The sequence below is a fragment of the Amaranthus tricolor genome, chromosome 6 (assembly GCF_026212465.1).
Source record: "Amaranthus tricolor cultivar Red isolate AtriRed21 chromosome 6, ASM2621246v1, whole genome shotgun sequence".
Taxonomy (NCBI): domain Eukaryota; kingdom Viridiplantae; phylum Streptophyta; class Magnoliopsida; order Caryophyllales; family Amaranthaceae; genus Amaranthus; species Amaranthus tricolor.
Genome location: NC_080052.1, coordinates 4,626,551 through 4,643,272, shown reverse-complemented (window position 1 = coordinate 4,643,272; position 16,722 = coordinate 4,626,551). Strand labels below are relative to the sequence as shown.

Sequence of the window (16,722 nt, the reverse complement as noted above, 5' to 3'; positions counted from 1 at the left end):
TAAATGTAAATATACATGGGACACTAGAAGGGGTCACTGCTGAAAAATTAGAAGAACTTGAGCAATTGTATAGATCACATGCAAAGGTCACTGGGTTGATTATGAAAAAATGGACACAACGATCAAGTAATAATATAATTATTGAGAGGTATTTAGTGTGCTTATGTGAAGGCAAAACACATTATGCACTCGTTAATCCAGAGGAAGATAATAACGCTTCTAAGAAAATCAAGATAATAAAGCTAGAGTTATATTAAAATTCGACAGGGAGAGCGGCTTATATTACGTGAAGCAATATATTATACTACACACACATGAGTTAACAAGAATAGAATGACAACATCTGCATGGATCGGAGAGGCATAACTCCATTCTAGATAAAATAGAAACAATTAAAGCGTTTGAGGATGCAAATATCAAACCTACCACGATATTTGTCAAAGGATGCTGGAGTAGACGAATTTGTGGGCCACACCCTACATGATCATATCAATTGTGTTAATAGGTATGTGAGCTGGAATTACATCTTATGTAAGCTGGAATTAGATTTTAGTTAAGTTGTTATTAGATATTATACAAGTTTGCATTACATTAAAAGTAGATCCCATTTAACTTGGCATTGAGTCTTATGTAAGTTGGTCTTAACATGATTTATGTTGGCATTAAGTACCGTACAAATTGGTTTTAGGTCTTATACAATTTGGCATTAAGTATAATGTAAATTGGAACTATAATTATGTATGTTGCGATTATGTAAATTGGCTTTATGATTAATACAAGTTGGAATTATAACATATTCATGTTGGAATTGTATACTATGTATATTGACATTAGATCATATTGGAGTTGGAGCTTTATATTATGCAAATTGGCATTAAGTACTATACTATGTATTATGTAAGTTGGAATTATAACATATTCAAGTTGGAATTATATACTACGTAAATTGGCCTTAGATCATATTCAAGTTCGAGCTATATATTATACAATTTGGCATTAAGTATAATGTAAATCGAAACTATATAATATGTAAATTGGCTTTATGAGTAGTACAAGTTGATATCATAACATATTCAAGTTGGAATTATATACTATGTAAATTGGAATTCATCTTATATAAATTGGAATTATTCAAGTTGAGATTAAGAAAATGTAAATTGGTTTTATGATTAAATTGACTTTATGGTTAATACAATGTAAGTGTATTTTAAATGTGCTTTAAAATTAGTATACACTGAACCAAATTCAATGTAATTGAACTTGATTCCAACACAAAACATATAACGTCTAAGAATATTAAGTGTTTACATCATAAACTACAAATAATTGTTAGTTTAAATTGTTACTTTCTAACAACATTTTAGTTTGGCCAACTCTTCTTTGCTTGCTCCATTTACTCCTTTTTCTCGAGCTTGGCTTTTTCCATTTGTCCTTTTTCGCGAGCTTAGTCCTTTTCATTTGCTCTTTCCTTTTCTACTTCCCCTCACTAATAAAAAAAGTCTCATTAGTAACTCACTATTCGCATCTTTTATTAAAATATAAGATACAATTAATACCTTTTGTATATTTTATTTTAACAAAAGAAACAAATAAACTCTTTTTTTATCTTTTAATTAAACAAATGATACAAGTAATCATTATTTAAATCGTTTGCTTAAACAACGATACAAATATATCATTTATATCATTTGTCAAATAGGCCATACAAATAGTAAAACACCTTTTTTTTTTTTGTGTAGCCGCTGAAATGAAATAGGTTTTGGCGCCATAATAGAACACCCAGAACATTTGCTTGCTTCGTTCAGTGCTTCATTCCAGATCGGATACAACCGTGTTCTGCGCTTCATTCATTTGCTTGTTCATTCAAGATCTGATACAACCGTGTTCATTCCAGAACATTCACGCCCTTCATTCGTTTGATGCTACCCGGGTATGGTGTTTATTCATTTGGCTGTTCACTTGTTCATTCCATTAATATCGAGTTTACAGATTCGTTTGCTGCTCACCGTGCTCACTTGTTCATTCCAGAACATTCACGCCTTTGATTCATTTGGTTGTTCATTCATTTGCAGATTCATTTGTTTGTTCATTCACTTGTTCAGTCATTCGCTTGTTCATTTGTTTTTTTTTTCGTTCTGGGAAACAAAAAGTCGAGTTTACAGATTCATTTGCTTGCTTCCTTTGATTGTTTATTCATTTGCCGGACACCTAATTGATATCAACCTCTATTAATTGAAATTCTAGGGTTTGTTGTTTCTATGTTAGATTTTAGTAGATGAGGAATTAAACCAATTGAATGATTCATTTGAGTATTAGCACTGAACATTTATTCAATTGGAGAAATTCTAAGGTTTGTTGTTTCATGTTTAGTGTGAAGTAAATCAATCTGATCGTCTACCAGCATCAAGTGAAGAAACAGGTAACTAGTATGCAATCATTCTAGGGTTTGTTGTTTCAGGTAACTATAACGAATGTTTTGCAGGTAACTATAACGAATTCGTTGAAGACAATTTCAAAGCAATTTAGATGCCTAAAAGATGCAATCATGTCACAAATCAAAGCAACAAGCAAGAGTTTAGGGGAAGAAGACAGTAACAGTAATACAACAGGTGTAAAACTGGAAGGAAGTAGTGGTTCCAGATTGAAGCTCGTGGATCACCAGCTTCGACAGCAGCGGATGTTATAGCAGCTTGGCATGATGCAGCATAACGCCTGGTGCCCCCAGCGTGGTTTACCTGAGCGTGCTGTTTCCGTTCTTCGTGCTTGGCTTTTTGAACACTTTCTTCACCCATAGATGCTACTCACTACTTAATTTATTTCTCTGTATGAATCGTAGTTGTGATTGAGATTGTGATTTGCTGCCTATCAACTAGTAATACTTGCAAAATCACAGTGTTCATCCATTTCACAGCAAATATATTATGGAAAATGATAAGGATCCTTAAGAGTTGTCGAGATTCTTTACTAGTGTAATGCTTCTGCCCTCTTAACACCAAGAAAAGTATTCGTGTTCCACCAAATCATGTGCCTTCTACTCATATATTTTTGTCTGGTTTTTTTTTTTTTTTATGTATCTTATGCATATCAAAGTTCTCAGCTACAGTAAGAAGATTTCCTTATTATTTTTTGTAGTTTTCAAGTGTTTATGACTTTTAATGTTTAATTTATTTGAAAGAGTAGTAGATATGTCATATTGAGTTTGGCTTTATCTCTTCTCAGTGTACTCCTCAGCTATTCCAATGATTATAATCTTGCTTTCCCTGCTTGAGTTGTTTCCTAATTTAAGACTAATGCTTCTCTTGATTGCTGTTGTAGTTTACTATTTTGTTACGAAAAATCAATGTCCTGATGTTACTCCTTATTTAATATATGAGGTGTTTTAGTTGAAATGTCTGAGCCTAAACTTCTTGAGCTTCAAAGAGTCAAACTATTGCTACCTAAAACTATTTTAGTTGACTTGCTTATGTAGACTTTGGTATATAACTTGAATTGATTTTTACCGAGTACTAGAGTCTGTCCAAAACGGTTTTTTTTTTAATTTGTTTTCGGGTCTCCGAAATGTTCAAGACAACCTGTGAGATTGAAGATGGCTGGCATTTTCCCGATGGGCTGCTGCAGCTCAGTTTGCGCTTGTAGTGAGCTTAACATCATCACATAATGACCTTCACCGATGTGAGATTGAAGATGAGGATAATATTCTAAAGAAGACCAAGTACATATAGCCAAGATGAAATAGATGAGGTTCATGAGCAATCGGCAAAGTTCTTTAGATCGAACATTTTGTTAAACTAAATGTAATTTTGTACAAGTAATAGCAGTACTACTATTCGATTGTATGGGATCATATATATAAGTGTAGTAGAGGATGTTATGTAAAAGAATATTTTTTAATTAATGTACGTATTCAATCATATATTATAAATTATAGCCTCGAATGACCTCTATAAATATATATTATATTAATTCCTAGTCGATATAGATATATAGAATTATATATTTATTTTTAATTTAAAAATGGTCATTTGTATCTAAAGTTCAAACAAACGATACAAATAACACTTATTTGTATCTTTGGTTTTCAAACGATACAAATAATGTGCTATTTGTAACCCTCTTATTAGTAACTCTCAATATAAGATACAAATTAGCTTAAAAATAAGATATAAATAAAGGTTTTTTTACTAGAGCCTGTACCATGAGCTCCTTCTTTTCTCTTGTATGGATGGAATTGATCAACGATATCCGTTTTTTTTATCTTTAGGAAAGTATTCAGCCTTCCTGATCAAATCGTCTCTACTCTTGTTCAAATCACTCAACATAATCCTCGTGCATACCATAGCACTGTACAATCTATAATCAACTAATTGTCAAAAAAAAATAAATAAATAAATAAAGAAAAACAGGACGTTAATCACATTATTAAACACTAACAAAAAGATTTATAAAATATTACTTAAATAAATACGGAAGATGTTAACCTCAAAACGCGGTTCTATATCAACATTTCCTTGATACTGCTCCAAAAAGTACGCAAGATATACCCCACAATCAAGGCTATCATCGCATACAGACCGGATTTTCGAATAAGTTACCCCATAAGGATTATTGAGACGTCCTTTTTTTAAAAAAAAAATCATTATGATGGGTAGAAATGACGTCAAATATCTTTTATTTTTATTTTGTTAATTTATGTGTTTTAATTTTAATTATTTAAAAATACGAGGACCACATAGACAACTTAACCTCTCAAATTGGTCAAACCTTCAAACTTAACGGTCAATTAACATTTACTGTTAAGTGGTAGTCATTTGCAGAGAAATATATTACATTAGGTAGTTTTTTGCGAAATATATATATATATATATATATATATATATATATATATATATATATATATATATATATATATATATATATATATATATATATATATATATATATATATATATATATATATATATATAAGATACTTTTTTGCAAATAAACCTATCAATTAGGTAGTTTCTTATAATTTTACCAATTTTTAATGCCAATTTACACTATATTTTATAACCACTTGTCTAGTACTTAATACTCATGTATCAAATGACAACTTATAATATACTCAATGCCTCTATTATCAGATTTAGTAAAAATTCACATTGAGTTATATGTCAATTATATAAGTCTTAAAGGCAATTTATAACAGTCTTAATATCCATTTAAATAATTCTTACTGCATATAACAATCCTAATAGCTATTTTTATTAAATCTTAATACCAACTTAGTATAACATAATCCCAATTTAGCACAAACATAATTTCAAGTTATATAATCCCAATTTATATCTACTTATATCATTATAAAATAAATAATTGTAACTGACTCAAAATTCTTAATCTTAATCTTCCGATTAATTATTCCGAATTTTCAATTCAAATTCCTAACCCTTTGGCTATCCAATTCAAACCATCTTTAATACTTAACCTTTTTCCAATTTTGTATTCTTTTAAACATTAAACTTTAAAATATTTTTTTATTTAAACATTTTTTTATAAGCACCAAAATATTATTTTATTATTTTATTACAAAAGTAAAATTTTATTATTATAGTTACAGTTTTGTAAAACGTAACGTTTTAATGTCCATTCCTTAAACTAACATTACTAATTATTATTTTAACCTTATAATTTTGATTTCATTATTTTATACCTAAAAGTTAGCCACATTTTATTATTAATTTTGATTTAATTAGTTTTAAGTAAAATTTTCAAAGTAAACTATCATAATTTTCATAATCAAACCTTAATCAAACTAGCCCATTATTTTAAAGCATATTCACTTGTAACTATAAAGCATATCCACCGCGGTTAACACCATGTCTTCGTTAATTCCCAGCGAATCCTTGTCCATCACCTTAATCTCCTCAACAATGATCCTTGATGCCCTTGCTGGCCCTATTTGAAAAACCAAAGTTTCATTTCAAAAATTGTTAAAAATAAATACATAACTTTTGTTCTGTTAATTAAAATAAACCCAAAATATTGATTAACTCAAGACAAACTTAAATATAGCATCTTTCCTCCAAAAATTGTCCAATGAAATTTCAAAATAGTGCAGGGTAAATATGGTTAATGATTTAATTAAGTATATATGTACACAAGTACACATTAGTAATGTTGCATACAATTTTTGACAATAAAAATTAACTTATGTTGTATACACATTTGGATGAAATGATTATCTTCACAAAACAAATTCAACTTTATATCTATATTTTCAAAAGAAATATTGATTTTTAGTTAATTAATATTCTCTTGTATATTTTGAAAAAGTAGATAATAATTGAATTTATTTTAAACATCTTTAATTTGCAATTGCAATACTTATAAAATCGCGTAAATTGTGTTAGGTTCTTAAAAAAACTTCCTACACATTTAATTGTTGTGTGAAGTAGTTCTCGGATTTTAGATTTTACACAGTCCGTACTTCTTGTTGGATCTTAATATTGTTAGGTATTCGTATTTAATCAATAACTATAAAACATTGATATGAAGTATACATTAAGATAAATTAAATAAATTTCACTTACAATAACTTTTGTTATATAGTATTAAAAAATGTAAAACAGACTGAAAAATCTTAGTCATAGGGTGAGGAGAAGGAAGGAAAGGGTCTGATACACACGAGCTAAGAATCGAATACATGACACTTAAATGACAAGGTGTAGACATAACCAACACATCTAGCTCGAGATCCTTACTTATTTTTCAGTATTTGTTTCAAAATAAAGATAAAGAATAACATAATATAATAATCCTTTTAAGCCATTTTACACTCCATTATTTTTAATTAATGATCATTTATTTAAATCCATTAAAACATTGTAATTAAACTAAAAATTTTAAGGAAATACTATAATTAAACTTTAAAAGAATAGTGGCCAAGTATTTTGGATATGATTAGCATATCCATGCACGTACAAGGCAACGAACTTGCTAAGAACGCGAGAAAAACGATGGCAATGATGGTAATTCTCTCCATGATTACAAGTTACCACAACAATTCCTTAATGTCATGTTTGGGATTGATAATTTTATTTGAAAATTTGAAATTGGCTTAAATATATTATTTGACAAATTATAAATTTTTAAATTTGGATTTGAATCAAATTTCACCATTGTTTTTAAAGTAGTTAAAATTGAGAATTTGATAATAACTACCCATACCTTGTCATTTTTCAAATTCTTTATTTATGATTTCATAATTGAAATCTATAATTTGAAATAAAATACTTGTTCCCAAATACTACATAATCTAAATTGACAGATAATTTTGGAAACTTGAGGGTTTTTGTGTTATCAAACACAAACTATGATGTATTTTTAAGCCTAAAGGACCAATAGCAGGATGACAACTCATTTTTAAATTATCATGTTGTGACGCTGTCCTCTGTTACCACACACAATGCAATTGATCTTATGTCTCCCGATAATTACTCATCTGTTATGATAGAATTGTATCGAACAAAAATTGGAGATTTTTAAGACAAGAAAAATATTAATAATAAATTAAGAGAAAAAAAAATTGTGTAGATGAAATTGAAAAAAAAATTTAAATAAAATGTATAAATGAGATTAAAAGAAAGTAAAGGATCATAAACCCAAAAATAAAAATGATGCAAAATAATTAACAACCACTAAAAATAACACTTCTTGACCTAAAATGAGTAAGAGGGAGGAAGTAGTACATTAACAATTTCCCACATGCCAAATAATGAAAAATGCAACATTATTGTAAGTTTGTAACAATCATTCTCAATATTAGTACAACTTACAAGCGTTACCCCATCCGTCTACCTAAAAGTTTTTTATATTATTTAATTTATATTCTTAATTTCTATATTATTTTTAGTTGGGTAATAATATTTACAGCCCTTAGGATTGTAAATAAGAATCAACAAATTTTCTTTATCATTAATAATTTTAAATTTTCAAGAGAATCTAATTTAGAATATGAAAACAATTAATATTTTATATAATGACTTTAACTTCCCAAGAAATAATAAATGTTAAAATAATTAAATATAATTAAATGTTTATGTTTTCAAAGCAAAAATAATATTAAATTATATAAATTAAATATAAGAATCTTTCTTATATACAGCCCTTTGGGCTGTATATATCATTTTCCTTTTTAATTTATAAGTTAAATTTTAAAATATATTCAATTGAAATCTAGTTTGACTTGTTTTAATTTAAGGATTATTATTGATATCTAATTTTTATAATTTTTTATTATGCATAATTAATAATATTAAAATGTAACATAGATTAAAGGATGGAGAGAGTAATAATTATTGAAATCGCTCGAAAAATAATTAATCTAATAGATTTCATTTAATATTTTATAAAATACTTTAATTAAAATTGTTTTTACTAGTTATACATTTTTTTTTTATGAATGTACTCCTTTAATATTGCAAAATTCAAACATAATTCCCATTATACATTGCAGAGAAAGATATCTTTCACTTTATCGCCTACGTCGGATGGATTTTTTGATTATTTTTCTAGAGCAAATAGCCATCTGGAGTTAGGTAAAATTACCAACCCGCTATCCTAGATTACGGTTTGTTCTTGAGTCCATTAACAAAAAACTTCCTAATCTATAGCACCTTTTGCAAAAAAACTACCTAATCTAATTTTTTTTCAAAAAACTACCTTAAATGACATAAATGTTTGCAAAAGACTACCACTTGACGAAATCAGTTAATTGACCATTAAAATTTTATTCTGATTGGCACGTGGGGTCATGTGAGTTACTTAAGTCAGTGTTATTGCCTCTATTAAAACACGATTTTGTCTAATTTTTTCCTTTTTCCCCTTCAATTCTTAAAAACCCTAATTTTTTGCCCTTTCCTTTCAATTCTTTAAACCCTAACTCTTTCCCAAATTCTTTTCCCTTCAATTCTTTAAAACCCTAATTCTTTCCCCTAATTCGAATCAAAGACCCAAATTGAATCCAAAAATACTAAACTACTTTAACACATTCAATTTATACGTAAATTGAATAGTTTGTGGGTTACCTCAATCACCATTGCAGAACACACATGCAAGCTTCAAAAGATACGGATGAACTAGCTAACTTCAAAACAATCTTTAATCACCATTGAAAAACCTTCCAACTTTCAATCTTGAATTTTAGTTTGAGTCACAAAATCCCCATTTTGATCTTGATAGATGAATCCTAGTTCTCGCTTCTCCGATAAACCCAAATTTTATACTTGAATTGATATAAACCCTAGCCTTAGTGATGATTGGAACTTCTTGATACTTAATCAATTTGCTTCTAATAACATAGGCCTTTTGATAATCAAAGCAATTGGAGTTGAATTCTGAATTTTGGTGTGTTTTGGAGTAGAAATAGTGATTCCATAAGATGGTGATGATATCTCTATGAAGTAGGAGTAATTTAAGTTCTCTGCACAATGAAGTGAAGGATGATGAATCCTGATGATAAGTATTTAGGTTTATGAAGAGGTGGGCTAGTAAATAAATTGACTCATGTGTCATTTTAATCTATTTTCAATTACGCCCAGTTTTCTTTATATTACTTACTTTTACAACAGATATCCTTAAATAATAAAATATTATTATTCTGAGTCCCAATAAAATAACATACTTTTTTTCAAATGCACATAATTCTTGTGATGCAAAACACATTTGCACATACACAAGTGCACATAGAACAAAAAATCGCAAACTGATAATCAAAACTCAAAACAATATGAACAAACATTTTTAAACTTTTAAACAAAGATGTTTTTACAATCTACGAAAATTTGATAGATTTTCCATCCGAAAAGAGACAGTTAGTTTCATTTTCAAAATCAAATATGTTTTTTAGTCAAACTAACTTACTAAATCAATTATTTCATCTAATTTACTTTAACACAAAATCAAATATAGCTTTAACCAAAAGTTAACTAACTTTATTTTAACTTTCAAAATATAGATCTATACAACATATTCTTTATAAAATAATCTTTTTCTTTAAAATGATAACAAGCGAAATACTTTGTTCATATTATTATAATATAATAATAATATTACTCAGATTGACTTACTCAAAATCCCATATTAGCTTAATGACATTTAATTAAGCAGAATAAAATAGTGATTGATTCATTCTTCTCAATATAAAGTAATTCCATGCTCTAACTTGAAAACTTATATCCGATTATACGTTTCATAACTTACATATTCACATTCCAAGATATAACTCTAGTCACAACTTCAAATATTCCCCAGCTTCAATACAACCTTAAAATTAACTTCTAAATCTCCAATCAACTCTTATGTTATACCAAATACTTTTTAAAAACCTTTACTTGTTATCATCAATTCAACCATTTTGTATCCTCAATTTGAAAAACTAATTCCCTAATTACTTGATTTTTCCAAATGACAACAAAACATCACTTAGGAACTCTTATAACCCCCGATATACTTCGAAATTATCACTTTAATGCACACATTTCATTTCTCATAATCAAATAACTTGAACCTCAAAATTAGAAAATTTCCTTGATCACTTTCGACTTTCAACCTTTAATAACTTATAACTCAATCGTTATTGTTTAACTTGCACCCATAATACGTTCATATCCACATTTAATACGCAAACCTCAACACTTTAAGCTTCAAACACATGTTCCCCGAATTGCTTTCATACCCTTGACATTCAATTTCATACAATTCTTAACCTTTATTTCCGATCATCCAATTCACCATAAATACAATTTACACAACTTAGCCCATTCAACTTTATTCTTTAATGTCTCATCCAATCATGGTTTAAACAAACACTTTTGTTCCCCTAATCATTAGCTTTTCGATCACCTCAACACAATTAGCTTCTAATCAAATGTTCATTTTCCATAAGTACAATTTAACTTTAGATTTTCTCCATATATGTAATTTAAGGCTTCTATAAGTTTTAATTGATTCTTATTTGACTTATGAACTTCAACTTAACCATGAATAAGGCTTGACATAATTTAAACCATTCAAACATTTTAATTCTCAAAGTAATCCTTTCAACATCGTAAATCATTTAGAATATTCTCCATCATAAATTTACATTTACCTCAATTCGCATAGAGCGCTCAATAGGTTTACCACAATATAAACTTTACGACATTCCTATTCATATTAACCCTTGTTTCGTTTTTGCAACTTCCCTTAATTGAAATTCTCATCCAAATATCATTATGTTGAACATGTCACAAGCAAATACTTTTTCTACATTCTATATTCCTTGATTGATGTTCAATCTTTACACACAATTAACTCATAATTTTCAATAGTCCCAAAATGCTTCGTTTGAACTCTTCGCATCGAGTCATTCTTGCACAACATCATTGCAATTCTCAATAAACTTGGTCCTCAACCTTATGCCAGTTTTTCGAGTATATATAATATCTTTTGTAAAATAATATAAAGAGTACTTGACTCGAATATATATATATATATATATATATATATATATATATATATATATATATATATATATATATATATATATATATATATATATATATATATATATATATATATATATATATATATATATATATATATATATATATATATATATATATATATATATATATATATATATATATATATATTTCAAGTTGAAATTTTAAGCTCTTTTAAAAACAATTTTTTTTATGCATGACATATAAATAATCACACAAAGTTTCATATAACATCAATTAAATCCACAAATGAAGATTTAACAGAAAAATTCCCAACTTAACTTGAATCTCCTTTAAAACTCCTTTCTCCAAACTTCGAAGTTCCAAATTCATATTCCGGACATAACTCTTACTCTTTGGCATGACTCTTTCTAAAGAGGATTCACAACACGTACGGAAACTTTAAGATTTGCTTAGCACATAAGCACATTACATATCACACATGTAACATATAGTTAAATTAATACCATCAGATTCTCGGAAGTTACACCTTAAGACTCGACTACCGCGCTCTCTCAAGTTTTCGAATTTCATTTTTCAAAAATTTTATATTGGAATATGACAATTCGACTACTCCAAAACAACCACGCTCTGATACCAATTGAAACAACCCAAACCAACGCGAACAATGTAATAACATTGTTTACAAAGCACAGCAGAACAGTCATACAAGTCTGGACTGAATCCAACCTGTGGCTCGATAGCCACAGCAAACCAATATTAGAGTATTTTAAAACTTTACAAAATTTTATTATAATAATAATTACAAACCATTTATAAGCTATGTTTACACATTACAAGATATCTAAATCTTTTAATTTTACAACCACATGATTCTTTAAAATGTCATTACAAGTTAACTTTTGTGAAATGATGATCTTGCTATCGCGGCACATAACACATAAGAGCAGCAAAAAAGCAGCAAAAGCCCATCTATATTACAGTTGACTTGAAAGTGGATCTATCCACGTAAGGGATAGGCCCCATCAAAAACTGTCAACAATTGAATTGTTCAGTAATCCAATAAACTATTACATTTATATACAAGTCATTAACAAACATCTCTAATCAAATTCCTTGTTGAATTGGTAACTATCTATAAACATTATTTTATCCAAATCCAAACTTTTTTAAAAGACCGTTTGGTATCGACATAAATACGGCTTTGAACCTTTAGTTCATAACGAATCAAAATACGGCAATAGCTTTACAAGTTTATAGCGAAATCAAAATACGACTATTAATTTACAAGAAAATAGTGAAACAATACGGCAAATGAAACATATGATTTCATTGCATAATAACTGATAACTCAATTGATGTTGAGGAGACTCATAAACATAAGAAGTTAACTAACTTAGTTGATGTTGAGGAGAATCATAAACGTGGAGTTGCGAGTTTGATTCTTGATGCCCCAATTTTCCTTTTTTTTAACCCAAGACCTAACCGCCATCTGAAATAGCGGTTTGGTATTTTTCCAATTTTTTAATGATGGAATCAGGAACAAACCGTAATCTAAGATAGTGGATTCGTAATTATACCAAACTGTCAGATGGCTATTTGCTCTAGAAAAATAATTACAAAATCCATACGACATAGGCAGTAAAGTGGAAGTTATCTTTCTCTACAATGTAGAATGGGAATTATGTTTGAATTTTGCAATATTAAAGGAGTACATTCATAAAAAATGTATAACTAGTAAAAACAATTTTAATTAAAGTATTTTATTAAAGGAAAAATTACGAAAAAAAACTACCTAATTTATAACACCTTTTGCAAAACAAACTATCTAATATAATTTATTTTACAAAAACTATCTTATTTGACATAAACATTTGCAAAAGATTACCACTTGACAGAATTAGTTAGTTGATTGTCAAGTGGGTCTTTGATTTTACACGTGACAGGCACCTGAGTTCATTTTATAACTCTGAAATATTTGATTTCCTTTATTTTTTCTAATGGCTTACTAATGTTGATAGAATTTGGTACAAGTATATGGCTACACAATGTTTGTAGGTAGGACAGAAATTAAGGATGACAAGAGCATCCCTGATTTCTGTCATAGCCCTGAAAATGATCGTTGGTACCATCTTTATGTTGTTCATGCGGGTGATAACAGTGGTGAAGAAATCTCTAAGAAAAAATCCAAAAAGAAATTGCCTAAAGATGATGTGGTTGATGACATGAACATTGTTGATGATGTGTAGAGATTGAGTGATGACATGGACATAGATAAGGGTGATGTGGATGATAAGGTTGTTGATGATGTGGAGAGTGCAAGTGGTCATGAGAAAAGGGGACCACCACTAAAGGACAAGGGTGTAAATGTACCCTTATATTCATACCCTAGTTCTAAAAGGCACTCAAGGGTAGCATCAACAAAACAAAAACCCTACTTCAATGCTCTGATAGGCAAAAAGTACAGTTGTAGCATCAATTCAAGCTTGTTAAATTACTTATAGATTGGCTACCATTTAATCAATTTGTCTCTTATTTATAATTTTGCAGGGACTTTTGGAGGCTTTTAGTTCTATTTTTCCACATGCTGAGATAAATTTTGCTGTATGCACATTTAGGCAAATTTCAAAATAAAGTTTGCTGGAGAATTATTTAGGAAACACTTTTGGAGTGCAACAAAGGTGTCAACAAGGTATGGTTTTTCATTAATTTCTTAAGTGCACTGATTCCTTTTCACATACTCTTTGATTAACTTTTAATTTTCTTTGACCATCAGCTATTGATCAAGAAATGAATGCAATAAAAAAGATTTCTATTGATACATTTGAATACCTAAATGCAATTCCCCCCGCCCCCCAATCATTAGTGTAGACATGCCTTCCTAAATAGGAGCAAATCTGGTATGTTATTGAATAACTGTTGTGAGTCATTCAACAATGTGCTAGGGAGGCAAGGGGAAAACCAATAATTTCATTGATGGAATGGATTAGAAGGTATGTAATGCATAGGAATGCAACTAAGAGGGAGGGGCTAAGTAAGTTTCAAAGGGTTATTATGCCATCTATGGTGAAATTAATTGAAAAAAATGAAAAGTCATGTCATGGTGTTAGCGTTATCCCTGTTGATGTTTCTGAGTTTGAGGTTGATAATGAGGAGTCTTGTGTTGTCTACTTGACAAATAAAGCTTGTGATTGTGGTAGGTGGACCCTAATTGGAATCCCTTGCAAGTATGCCATTGAAACATTATGAGTGGGAAATTGGAGCACATAGAATTTGTCCATGAGGATTACCATATCAAGACATATGCATGCTAAGACAAACAAACCTATGTTCCATTACCACCCTTGAGACAACCCCTATTTTAGCGGCTTAATTAATAGTAATTAATTAAGTTAATTTGGGTATTAAATTTTATGTATGTTATTTTATTGGGACTCAGAATAATATTTATTATTTAAGGATATCAGTCGTATTTAATTTGGGATCTAAATAAGTAATAGAAAGAAAACTGGGCGTAATTGAAAATAGATGAAAATCATGCATGAGTCATTTAGAGGATGTGTCAATCTATTTAATAACCCAACTCTTTATAAACCTTAATACAATTATCTTTAGGATTCATCATATGTCACTTCATCTTGCAGAGAACTAAAAGTACTCTTACTTTATAGAGATATCATCACCATCTTATGGAATCACTATTTCTACTCCAAACACACCAAAATTCAGAATTCAACTCCAGTTACTTTGAATATCAAAAGCCCTATTGAAAGTGATAGGAGTTTGAATACTCTCTAGGGTGGGGGGGGGGAGGGGGGGAAGGGGTGAATAGAGAGTATGCCCGTTTTAAATTTTTTTTTCTGGAAGGTTAGTTCAAGAGCTTGGGTGACCTTTCAAAACTGTATTCTGGAATAGTTTTAAGTCAATTGATAAAACTATAACGTATGTGCGGAAATAAACTTAAACAATAACACATGATATGTTAATGAGGTTCGGTTCTAAACAACCTACTCCTCGCCTATGGTTTCTCTTCCAACCCGTAGGATTCCAACGCCTTTTATTAATACTTCAAGACAACTAGAAGATCTCTCTATCTTCTCTCACCACGTTTTTCCCCTTGAAGAACGTCTTATAAGTCCCTTAATAAAAGCAAATCTCAATCTCACAATAGAGATTACAAGTTGAACACTTTAAAAAGTATTCTAAGGTTAGGCATGTCAATGAAAATTCTAACTCTTTTTAACACTTAATCCTATTAAAAATTACAAGAGCTAGATGAACTAAGAATTACAACTCTTTTGAACACTTAGAATACTAGATCTTATTACGATAAGAGAGAAAATTGTAAGAAGAGGTGCAATCTTAATTCTTGAATGAAGCCTTGTATTTGTATATGCCACGCTTCAACATATCCTTGAAGAGCAAGAAGGCTTCATCCGCCAATTTCATTGACCTTGTTATTCTGTGCCAGTCTTCAAGATCTTGAACTTTAACTCAATCTGATGTTGCACTGATAGCTCATATAATTACGTCATTGTGTGCTATTTTGTTATTATCAACCATTGTTTTGCTGCCACGATAGAACTCATACAAGATATTGAAAACTCAGCAAAAATAGATAATTCAACATGTAAATATTCAAAATTAATTTCTAGTTTTAGTATCAATTTAAATTGTCTTCGCCTATTTTTAGTATCAATTTAAATTGTGATCTTATTTATAGGAAAGCCTTTAATTAGTATAGCTTAACAACTTATTTAATTTCAAATATAAACCATGTACTAGTAATTGCAAAACATGCGAAACTCATACTTTAACATTTAATCATCTTAATATCCTAAACACACATTTTAAATTCAAATTCAAATTTAATAACATAATATATCCAAACGTTTAAAATAAAACGTGTAATGATATATTCAAATATTCAAAGATACTTTATTTTTTAAATTCAAACTTTATATATTTTGATCTATTAAAATATTTCAAAGTTAATGACGAAAATAACCTTATCTTAAACATAATCATCTTAAAACCATTCAAACTTATTTCAAAACTTATAAATTCAACCTTAAGATAAACTTAAGTCATTTAAACATATTTCAAGCATATTTCAATCTTAGCTAATTTATCAAATAATCTACCAACATTTAAAATATTTCGAACTTAAAATATATATCAATTATTCACTTTCTATATAATATGATTTTTGAACTTACTTAAACGACTAAATATA

General features: G+C 28.9%; 1 long non-coding RNA gene across 1 annotated transcript; it reads left to right on the top strand.

Annotated features, from left to right (window-relative positions):
- Nucleotides 1-1,717: 1,717 nt before the first annotated feature.
- LOC130814534 (uncharacterized) lies at nucleotides 1,718-3,648 on the top strand. The gene is made up of 3 exons (XR_009042449.1): nucleotides 1,718-1,930; nucleotides 2,371-2,419; nucleotides 2,483-3,648. It is a non-coding gene; the product is annotated as an uncharacterized LOC130814534 (long non-coding RNA).
- The last annotated feature ends 13,074 nt before the right edge of the window (nucleotides 3,649-16,722 follow it).